This window comes from Caretta caretta, chromosome 8 (assembly GCF_965140235.1).
Source record: "Caretta caretta isolate rCarCar2 chromosome 8, rCarCar1.hap1, whole genome shotgun sequence".
Classification (NCBI taxonomy): Eukaryota; Metazoa; Chordata; order Testudines; family Cheloniidae; genus Caretta; species Caretta caretta.
The window spans coordinates 98499023-98510026 of NC_134213.1; the positions used below are offsets into that span (position 1 = coordinate 98499023).

The 11004-nt window shown below is 43.0% G+C and overlaps 1 protein-coding gene across 1 annotated transcript in view; it reads right to left on the reverse strand.

Moving 5' to 3' along the window:
* The window catches only part of ZFYVE9 (zinc finger FYVE-type containing 9), a 92150-nt gene extending 83118 nt beyond the window's left edge, over positions 1-9032 (reverse strand). Inside the window, exon 1 of the mRNA XM_048860832.2 lies at positions 8846-9032. The gene's annotated coding sequence lies outside the window, so the exon portion shown is untranslated. The remainder of the gene's footprint in view (positions 1-8845) is intronic.
* Between the last annotated feature and the right edge of the window lie 1972 nt (positions 9033-11004).

Consider the following 11004-nt stretch of genomic DNA (forward strand, 5'->3'; position numbering starts at 1 on the left):
ATGAATACAATTAGGTCCCGATCCTGCAAAGTGATTTCCTCTTTCAGATTCCCCCCAAAATAATTAGGGCTCCAGACAATGGCAGTTCCCTTCATAGGATCAGGACCTTAGATTTTAACCTACTCAGAGCAGAGACTGTATCTATATTATCTGTCTGTAAAGCACTTTGCAGACTTTAGACACTGTATAAAAAAAAAAAAAGGACTAATCTCCTTATCGATTTCCCAGTCTCGCTCCCTTTTTCCCGTTCATTTCTCCAACACTCACCTATTTTCTTGCCCCTGCTTTCCAGGGCATGTGATGTTCTGTGCCTCAAACACTCCTGTAAGATCCCAATCAAAACATTACAGCTAACACAGATGAAATTGTCAACACAGTGTGCCTACCACACTTCCAAGTGATAAGAGAAGCCAATTCTTCAAGCCACTTCAACTACAATCTTCAATCTGGGTTCCTAGTTGATCATTAAGGTATCAGATGAGGAGCATTACATTAACCATGCACATTACTCTGGGTAATAGGATTTACAACATTTAGTCACACACACACAGTATCCAGAAAGGCCCAGGTCTGACACTCACATATCTTACACTTCACTCAAGCAACCGAGTACTCAGGACCTCTACTTAATACAAGTTTTGTAAGCAACAAAAAAAGATCTTCTTTACATGTTCACTTAAAAGGCAAAAGAGGATGTACAAATGCATCTGTAGAGAAGTGACACTGACCAGCAGAGATGAAAAGACAGCTACGGAAAAACAAAGGACTAGCAAGAAAAAAAATTCAGTGAACAAGGGACATTTAATTTATACCAGTTTCTTCTACATCAGTCTCCAAAATCAGTTTCTATTCCTTGTGCATTAATATAGATCTTTTCCAAAAATGGGGGGGGAACTATATCAATTGAGAAAGAAAACTGCAAATATATTTTACAGGTAACAAATTAATTGAAGACTTTGCAAGCTAGGAAAGTATGATACACAGAAAAGTATGTTATTCAAATATCAACGACAGTCATGTATTATTAATTACAAATACATGCGTATATTGATGTTCAATATTACGCGACACTTTACATTTAAAAACAGTTATAGCGTCAAAAAAGTACAGTACATTGTGTAAAGCAAACTGACTTTTCATTCACCTTTCACCACTTATACAAAAACAAACGCATTGATAAGAATTTCAGAATTACAATTTGACATTTAGCCCATTTCCGTATGTGCTATTTAAAGTGACCTGCAAATACTGTAGTTTAACAGATGTGCATTTTTATATTTGTTTAAGTGTATTTTTATATGCTGAGTGCACCAAACAGCGAAGAAGCATCCAATATACACTAATGATGAATTAAGCTCCATCCCATCCACAGTGTAATTTTGTGATACAAGACCAGCTACTGTGCCCTGCTGGATTATCAAGCTGGCCTAAAAGTGGGAGCAGTGGCAATTTATTATATGGCATGGTTTGGAACGACTGAGGGCTTGTCTTCACTACGGGGGTAAGTCAACCTAAGTTATGCTACTCAAGCTACGTGAATAACGTAGCTGGAATTGACGTAGCTTAGATCAACTTACCCCGGTGTCTTCATTGCACTGTGTTGACGGGAGACACTCTCCCGTCAACTTCCCTTACTCTTTTCAGAAAGCTGTATTACCAGGGGTCGATTGGAGAGCGCTCTGCTGTTGATTTAGCGGGTTTTCACTAGACCCGCTAAATCGATCCCTGCTGCAACAATTCCACCTGCTGGCTGCTGCATCTCCCCATAGTTAAGACCAGCCCAAATACAAAACAAAGTCTGAAAACTATGATATAGTACCTATTTTTGTTGTATTAGGGAACAGCATTTCTGTTCTGATGTGCTAAGGCTGTGTATAAATTAGACACCAAAACCAGATAAAGATTAATATGTGAAGAGTAAAGCTGTCACTCACTCGATCACAGTACAGATGAAATGTCCATTTAGCGGCCGTAATGCATATGTTGTTGTGTGATAAAACAGGCATTTAAAAAAATAAATCATTGCACTATAACAATTAGTTCCTAGAATACTTTTTAAATTGCACCAGTTTTTAAAAGTTAAATTGTTTAATGTGATTTTTTTTTCTTCTCCTGAAAATTTCAGTATTTATAGTTGTGACATCAAATCAATGAATTAAAAGAGGGTTTATGTACTGGATTAAAGTGTGTTTAATAGTATCATACATCAAATATTGTACATTTTATGAATAAATTACTTCAAAGGCACACTCAGGTACTTTAGACAATATTTAGATTGTTTTAAAATGATTTTACAAACTATTAATAGAAATGCAATGATTTCTTAAAAATCAGATTAGATTAAATTAGATTAAAACAGTACTGCCATTTCAAGGCTTTGTCAACACTGGGGAAATTGTTGACAAAAAATCCTACCAATTCAGCAGAGCTGGGGTTAGAACTAGTAGGAGTCCTACCATACGTAAGGCTCCAGCAACCAGACCCATTTTTACCACCATTTGATTAGAACTAAAATGGTGGTTTACAGGTCGAACCACCAGAGCCTTGTCTACATCGGGGCTCCCACTCGTTCCACCACTGGTCCAGCTGAAGTAGTGGGGATTTCTTTGTCAATTCTCCAGTGTAGGCAAGACTGCACATTGTCATCTATCCAAAAGCCACTAAAAATTAGAAACACTAGTTAATTTATCAGGTGACTAGTAGGAGGGACACAAAGGGGGCACCAGCTAAGGGGGGCACGTGACCTCCCCACATGACTCATCCCCACCCCCCACTCCACCCCCAGCCCGGGGGCCCTGCGCACTCCCCGTCCTCTTCCCATCCCACATTACCTGGAGTGGGGGGAGGGGCACTCTGCTCCAGTCCCCTGGCATCTCCCAAGCAGCCTCTGGCCACACAGCCTGCCAAGGCTGGAGGCTGCCTGGGAGAATGCAGCTGCTGACAGCTGCACCAGGCAGTGTGGCCAGAAGAGGAGAGGCTCTGGACCTGCCTCTTCCCTTCCAGCTCTGGCCCTGCCCAGGCACTTTGGGGAGCGTCATGTGACCCTTTGCACACACAGCCCCCAGCAACGGGTCGTCATCATATGAGACCAGCACTTGTCACAGTCCCAAAAAGGGTAAGGTTAGTGTTATCCCTATTTAACTGATAGCAACGGTCACAGATATTGCAACTACATACAGCATTTTTGGGGACCACACAGTATTAATTTTGGGAATGTTCTGTCTATCATTGTGGAGTAGGAATTGTGTTCAGCTCTATGGGAGGAGGGTTACCACAACTGCTCCTGGAAATAAAAACAGTTGGGGGTGATCACTACAGTTTCTTAGATTGTAAACAACTCCGAAGTAGTACTACCCTAAGGTGGTTTGCATTTCTGAGCCAAACAGACACCAGAGGCCCAAGGAAACAAACAAAGGTTTTTGGCATAAAAGGTTGAGTTTAACTAGATTCAGGGATCTTCTTTCTGATCCAACAAACAGACATGACCTTTTGACTAAGAAAGGGACCCAACACTGGACAAAAGGTTTGAAGGGCATTGGCCTGCCAGATTGCCCATGTGGAAAATGCGTGGTTTATGGTATATTTGCTGTGCATGTACATTTGCAGTGTGTATACATTTTCTCTGTATGCTCTTCATCCCTGAATACATACAGTCTGCTTACAAAGACTGTCTGGTCATTTGTAAAGACCACGCCATTGTCCTTGGAAAGAAATAAAGGAGCAGGGGGCTGGATGTTTGTGTGATATGCTTGGTGAGAATCACAGTAAGGAGCAGGAGGCTGCAGCCTAAAATCTCTAGTCAGAAGGAATTGGGAATAGGACAAGGGTCCCTACCCAGACAGGGGTGAAAGCTAGAGCATTCCTTGAGCAGGCCGAAAAGGTGGGACCAAAAAGGTGCAGATAACCTGAACCTGTGACAGGCAAATTTAAGACACTCAAAAGCTAAGTGACTTGCCCATGGCAAGAAAAAGTCTGGACAGAAGCTGGAATAGAAGACCCCCAGCTCTGTATCTTCCTTAAACATTCCCCAGTAGTATTTGCAACCCTGCTAATGGAACAATGAGCACATGAGCACCAGAAAAGTGAAACTGAGTAGAAACAAAAGTGAGATAGACCGGTTTAAATTGCTGAGTGGAATGTAAAAAGTAAACAATAGCAAACATAAAATTAGCTGATTAAAATTTTTACTTTTTAGAATCTGAGCTTTGTTACTAATAGTTAAGGAAATATATTTTTGTGAACTATTTTTAACCTGACAGTGCCATTAAGTCTTAATTTAAATTTTTGTTTATTGACACCTCTGAGCCATCTAGCAATCAGATTGGCCAACTGATTTTGTTTAATATATTTCTTGGTGAACATACAAACTTGTTATTTCACCTTATATTTGCAATCACTGTGTATACCCACATTCTGGATTCATAACTACATCTGAATTAGCTTTTATCCTACCGACCCCAAATCAATTGTTAGATCATACAGTACTTAAAGCAAAAACAGGTAGGTGAACATGTGTATTGAGTTCAAAGCAGTTTTGACATGACAACACTAAATCTGCAAAACGGAAAGCCTCTCTAATAGTTACAGTGTCATTCATGGACAGAACTGCTATTATGGGATCTGAAAAGCTCTTTGATCTGCTTCTTAAAAGAGTTGGTAATGTTCAGTGTAAGTATATCATACTACTTGTAGAAAAATAAATAAATCATCACCAGACCTCCAATGATAATCTTGCTATGAATTCTGTAATGTAAATTCATTTTTTATTATTCACCAAAAGAAACATTTAAAATTTAGAGCAAATATAAATACTGTACTTTGAAAGAACATTTGCAAAATGAATAATGGTTTCATTTCACGTTTCCATTAAATGTTTCAAGTAAGTCATACAGAAACACTTTCATTATTCTATATTAACTCAAAACACTGAAACATAAAGTGGTGATACTTCTTGAACGCCACGTTAAGACCAGGAAAATGAGAAACACAAATAATGCTGCAAAGTTTAATTGGTGCAGTAAGTGCACTTCTTTTAATACAAGAACTCACAAGCATCATTGGCACAAATCTGACCTAACGAAGTTATCTGATGGGAAATGACCACGTATCCAGGGATGTCGGAGGGATGGGTGTCCCTATCTGCCACTTCATTGAAAAAACAATAATGTATACTTAGCGTATACATTAAATGCTTTGCCCTTTTGTGCAGACCTAGAGCTGCACTAGCATCTTTGAGGATACTGGAGCATTAATAAGTAAATAAATAAGACCCAATAGAATGACAGAAATCAACAAGACCCAATAGAAAGACAGAAATCAGTATTTGCTAAGGGTTTGCCTACATTGGCACTTCATCAGCAAAACTTTTGTCGTTCAGGGGTGTTAAAAAAAAATACACACCCCCGAATGAGGAAAGTTTTACTGATGAAAAGCACCGGTGTGAACAGCGCTTTGTCGGCAGGAGCACTTTCCTGCCGACAAAACCACTGCCACTTGATGCGGGGTGAAAGTTTTTTTGTTGGCAGGAGAGCTCTTGTGCCAAATTAAATTGTGCCAAATTAAAAACAAATATATTTAATTTGTACCTGACCTAGTACTGAACCCTATAACATAGGTTTAAAGGAGTTGAATCTGCCAATCTAAAATATGGAAATTAGAGAGCCAGGCAGTGTTTAGAGCTAGTTATGTATTAGATTTAGATGAGGGCTTGGTTTGGAGATTGAATCTGGGTCCAGGTTTGGATTGGATACCATTTCCTCTATCTTGGGCTGATATCTCATAAAATCGACACATGTGAACCAGAACTTATAAACATTTACATTTTTATGTATCTATACATTTTTCATACTCTTTTGATCACTGAATTATCTGTCAGGCATACCTACAGCCTAGGTGCATTCCACACAACAGAAAACAACCTGTTACTAAAATTCAATTACTATGTCTAAAAACACTTTCTAAACAATAAAACTTTCCCAACCATCAGAACAGCTTTTATTACAGCATAACTTCCATCTCTCCCCTACTCACTCGAGTAGGTCCCTTCCTGTTTTGAATCCAATCTGGAATCAAAATCTTAGGGGAAGGAAGGTTCATCTAAGAATTCTAAATAAGCACTACAACCACCCAAATTGGAAGGTGATTGGATTTGAAGTTTCACATTTTGGTCCATCTCTAACAGAAACATTTGAATAAAAGTATACCTAACAATGAAATCCCTGGAAGGCTCAGATTTGTTAAAAAATAATTGTAAAACTTTTTAAATAAAGAGATAAACAAGATAGTTGACTCTAAAATTGAAGGTCTATTAATTCCCATCTGGTACTCGTTTCCAAGCTAGTTGGCCTGTTAAAAACAGTCCTTCAGACACAATGCATCATCTGGACCTGTTTATGACCAAAGGATTAGTACACAACTGACAAAACCTGAAATATTGAGGGAGCTGATTATTTTTATTGTTGGACACGATCATGGATGGGGGTGATTGGGGGAGCGGTAGATGTGGTCATATCTTGACTTTAGTAAGGCTTTTGATACTGTCTCTCTTGACCTTCTCATAAACAAACTAGGGAAATGCAATCTAGATGGAGCTACTATAATGTGGGTGCATAATTGGTTGGAAAATCGTTCCCAGAGAGTAGTTATCAGTGGTTCACAGTCATGCTGGAAGGGCATAACGAGTGGGGTCCCGCAGGGTATGGTTCTGTTCAATATCTTCATCAATGATTTAGATCAGGGGTTCTCAAACTGGGGGTCAAGACCCCTCAGGGGGTCACGAGGTTATTACATGGGGGGTCGCGAGCTGTCAGCCTTCACTCCAAACCCCACTTTGCCTCCAGCATTTATAATGGTGTTAAATATATTTAAAAGTGTTTTTCTTTTATAAGAGGGGGTCACACTTAGAGGCTTGGTATGTGAAAGGGGTCACCAGTACAAAAGTTGGAGAACCACTGATTTAGATAATGGCATAAAGAGTACACTTATAAAGTTTGCGGAGTATACCAAGCTGAGAGGGGTTGCAAGTGCTTTGGAGAATAGGATTAAAATTCAAAATGATCTGGACAAACTGGAGAAATGGTCTGAAGTAAACAGAATGAAACTCAATAAGGACAAATGCAAAGTACTCCACTTAGGAAGGAACAATCAGTTGCACACATACAAAATGGGAAATCACTGCCTAGGAAGGAGTACTGCGGAAAGGGATCTGGGGGTCATAGTGGATTACAAACTAAATGCAAAAAAAGCAAACATCATTCTGGAATGTATTAGCAGGTGTATTGTAAGCAAGACATGAGAAGTAATTCTTCTGCTCTACTCCGCACTGATTAGGCCTCAGCTAGAGTACTGTGTCCAGTTCTGGGCTCCACATTTCAGGAAAGATGTGAACAAATTGGATAAAATCCAGAGAAGAGCAACAAAAATGATTAGCTGTAGCTCACGAAAGCTCATGCTCAAATAAATTGGTTAGTCTCTAAGATGCCACAAGTACTCCTTTTCTTTTTACGAATACAGACTAACACAGCTGTTACTCTGAAAAATGATTAAATGACCTATGAGGGAAGATTGAAAAAATTGGGTTTGTTTAGTCTGGAAAAGAGAAGACTGAGAGGGGACATGATAACTGTTTTCAAGTACATAAAAGGCTGTTACAAGGAGGAGGGAGAAAAATTGTTCTTCTTAACCTCTGAGGATAGGACAAGAAGCAATGGGCTTAAATTACAGCGAGGGCGGTTTAGGTTGGACATTAGGAAAAACTTCCTGTCAGAGTGATTAAGCACTGGAATAAATTGCCTAGGGAGGTTGTATAATCTCCATCATTGGGGATTTTTAAGAGCAGGTTGGACAAACACCTGTCACGGATGGTCTAGATAATACTTAGTTCTGCCTTGAGTGCAGGGGACTGGACTAGATGACCTCTCGAGGTCCCTTGCAGTCCTATGAGTCTATGGTTTAATATAACTGTAGATGTTATAAAACATACCCTTTCCTCCCCATCACCACTGCCCTTGCAGAAGTGACATGCTTCACATCACCACCATGAAATAATAATGTTCACAACCAATAAAGACATCTCAAGCATAGTACTAAAAAGATACTAGTTACAAACCTCCCCTTTAGGATTTAGGTCCAGGGTCTGAGAGAGGCACCTTAGGGGCAAACAGGGGTTTGTTTCACCCCCCCCAATTCTGGGGTTTCACAAAAAAACTGAGTCACATAAACAGCATCCCTTACAAGTGGGGCTGCTACCATGCCAGATACCGAGCAAAGAGATGCAGGGATCCCAGGGCTGGGGGTTCAGGGAGGAGCAACATATTAGAAGGCACAAGGAGCACTCTAGAGGGAGCCTAACTGCACTCTAGAGGGCTCTTTCCCTCCTCTCTGGGATCCGAAGGCTGGGTGCTCAGAAAGGGGAGTGGGGGGCTCGAGCACCCTCAGCCGCAGGCGGGGGTCCCCGGGGCTGGGGGGCTCGAGCACCCTCAGCCGCAGGCAGGGGAGGGGGGGCCGGGGCTGGGGGGCTCGAGCACCCTCAGCCGCCGGCGGGGGAGGGGGGGCCCGGGGCTGGGGGCTCGCTGAGGAGTCGTCCCTGACCTCTTCCTCGGTGGGGGGGGGTCTCTCCCCTCTGGCTGCCCCAGGTGGAGGGGGGCTCCTGGCTCCGTCGAGTCCCCAGCCCTGGTCCCCGTTCACGACACGCTAGGGACCGCGCCGCTCCCGCCAGGTGAGGGGGCTTCCCCCGGTAGCCAGCCCCCGCCCTGGGCGGCCGCCAGGGCCTGACATCGGGCAGCAGGGGCCTGGGGAGCGGGATGCCCGGGCCTTCGGGGTGGAGGGCGCGGGCCGGCTCACTCACCTCGGGAGGCAGCAGGCGCCGCCGGGTCTGCATGGCTGAAGGGATCCCCCGGGCCCCGCTCCGCTCGCCGCCGCTCCTGGGCGGGCCCCGCACACACAGCGAGCGAGCGCTGGAGAGGCCGGCGCCCGCCCTCACGCCAAGCCAGCCCGGGCGAGCTCTCTCCGCGGCCGAGGCCGCCTCGGCGAGCAGCAGCCAGCGCCCCCTGGCCGGCCCCAGACGCAGCGCACGGCACTGCGGCACCGCCGGCGGGGCGGGGGAGCGGGGAGCCTGCCGCACTCGCCGGTCGCGACACGGGGCCGGGGGCCGGAGCCTCCACTTCCCTCGTCCCCGAGACGGGACCCAGCGGGGCACTGCAGGGAGACGGCCACAGGGAGACAACGACACCAGCATCCACATCTCTCACACACACACACACCACACAACTGTCACGGACACAAACCAAGGAGACAGCCCGAATGCCACACAACCACACACAGCTACATGCCAGGGAGACAACTATACCAGCATACACATCTCACTCTCACACACACACCACACAAATATACACATATACCAACATACACCAGGGAGACAGGCCTAATACCACACACCTAGACACAGAACCACACAGAAACACACACACAGCTATACACCAAGGAGACAACTACACATCATACACACCACACAACTACACACAGACACAGACATACACCAGGGAGACAGCCGTAGTGCCACACACCTGGACACAGAATCCCACACACAGCTATGTACTAGGGAGACAACTACACATCTCACACACACACATACACACCCCACACAACTACACACATACATGGACATACAAGGGAGACAGCTGTAATGCCACACTCCCAGACACACAACCATACACACAGATATACACCAGAGAGACAACTATGACAACATACACTTCTCACACACATGGAGATACACCAGGGAGACAGATGTAATGACACCGCTGGACACACAACCACACACAGATTTACACCAGAGAGACAACTATAACAACATACACTTCTCACACACCGAGACACACAACCACACACCAGGGAGACAACCGTAATGACACACACATCTCACACACACAGAGGGATATATATACTAGAGAGACAACCATAACTACACACACAGGGACACATACCAGAGAGACAACCATAATGTACACACAAATTTCATTCCATATACACAAAAAGATACATACTCCCAAACCATACATACCAACGAACAGGGACATGCACCCATGCACAAGGAATACACCATAGAGAGAACCATAACTGCACCCACAAATCACACACAGGGATATATACCAGAGGAGACAATCATAACTATATATACAAATCACACATGGGGACACACAATCCTCCACCCATAGGGACAACCATCCATCCAGACGCAAAGAAACACACAAGTATCCACCGAGGATATATAACCATACATAAGTGGACATACAATGACATACACACACTACCATCTACCTAGGGACACACAACTGTACACACAAGAATAACATACACAGCTGAACGGATAATACATACACACAGACAACACACACATTTCTCATATAAACACACATACACTGAAGAACAACTGACAGATATACAAAAACCATTATTGTACATTTACTGTAGAATCCCAATAATTATTTATTTTTAAAAAGGAAGCCAAGAAAATACAACCACCAAAATCAAATTGCCTCTTTGTTCCCTAGCTTTAGACAATCAGTAACTTGCCTATGAGGGAATGTGTTTTTTCCTTTTATATTATTTATCTGCAATTTGCTTATCTTTTGGGTTACATTTTACAATGTGTTATTTATTTCAGTCCACCACTCTTGTGCTTGTATATGTAAACGTGCATACATACACACCACTGTCCTCTACTGTATAGAAATTAATAGTTGTGTGTCATAGGACCTTCATCATGGAGTTTCACAAATAAATTACTTTAGTTGCAGAAACAAACACACATATTCACACTCCCTTCAATAAAACAATAAGGAGTCCAGTGGCACCTTAAAGACTAAATTGCATCTGAAGAAGTGGGTATTTTATCCACAAAAACTTATGTCCAAATAAATCTGTTAGTCTTTAAGGTGCCACCGCACTTCTTGTTTTTGTGGATTCAGACTAACATGGCTACCCCTCTGATAGTTGACTCCCTTC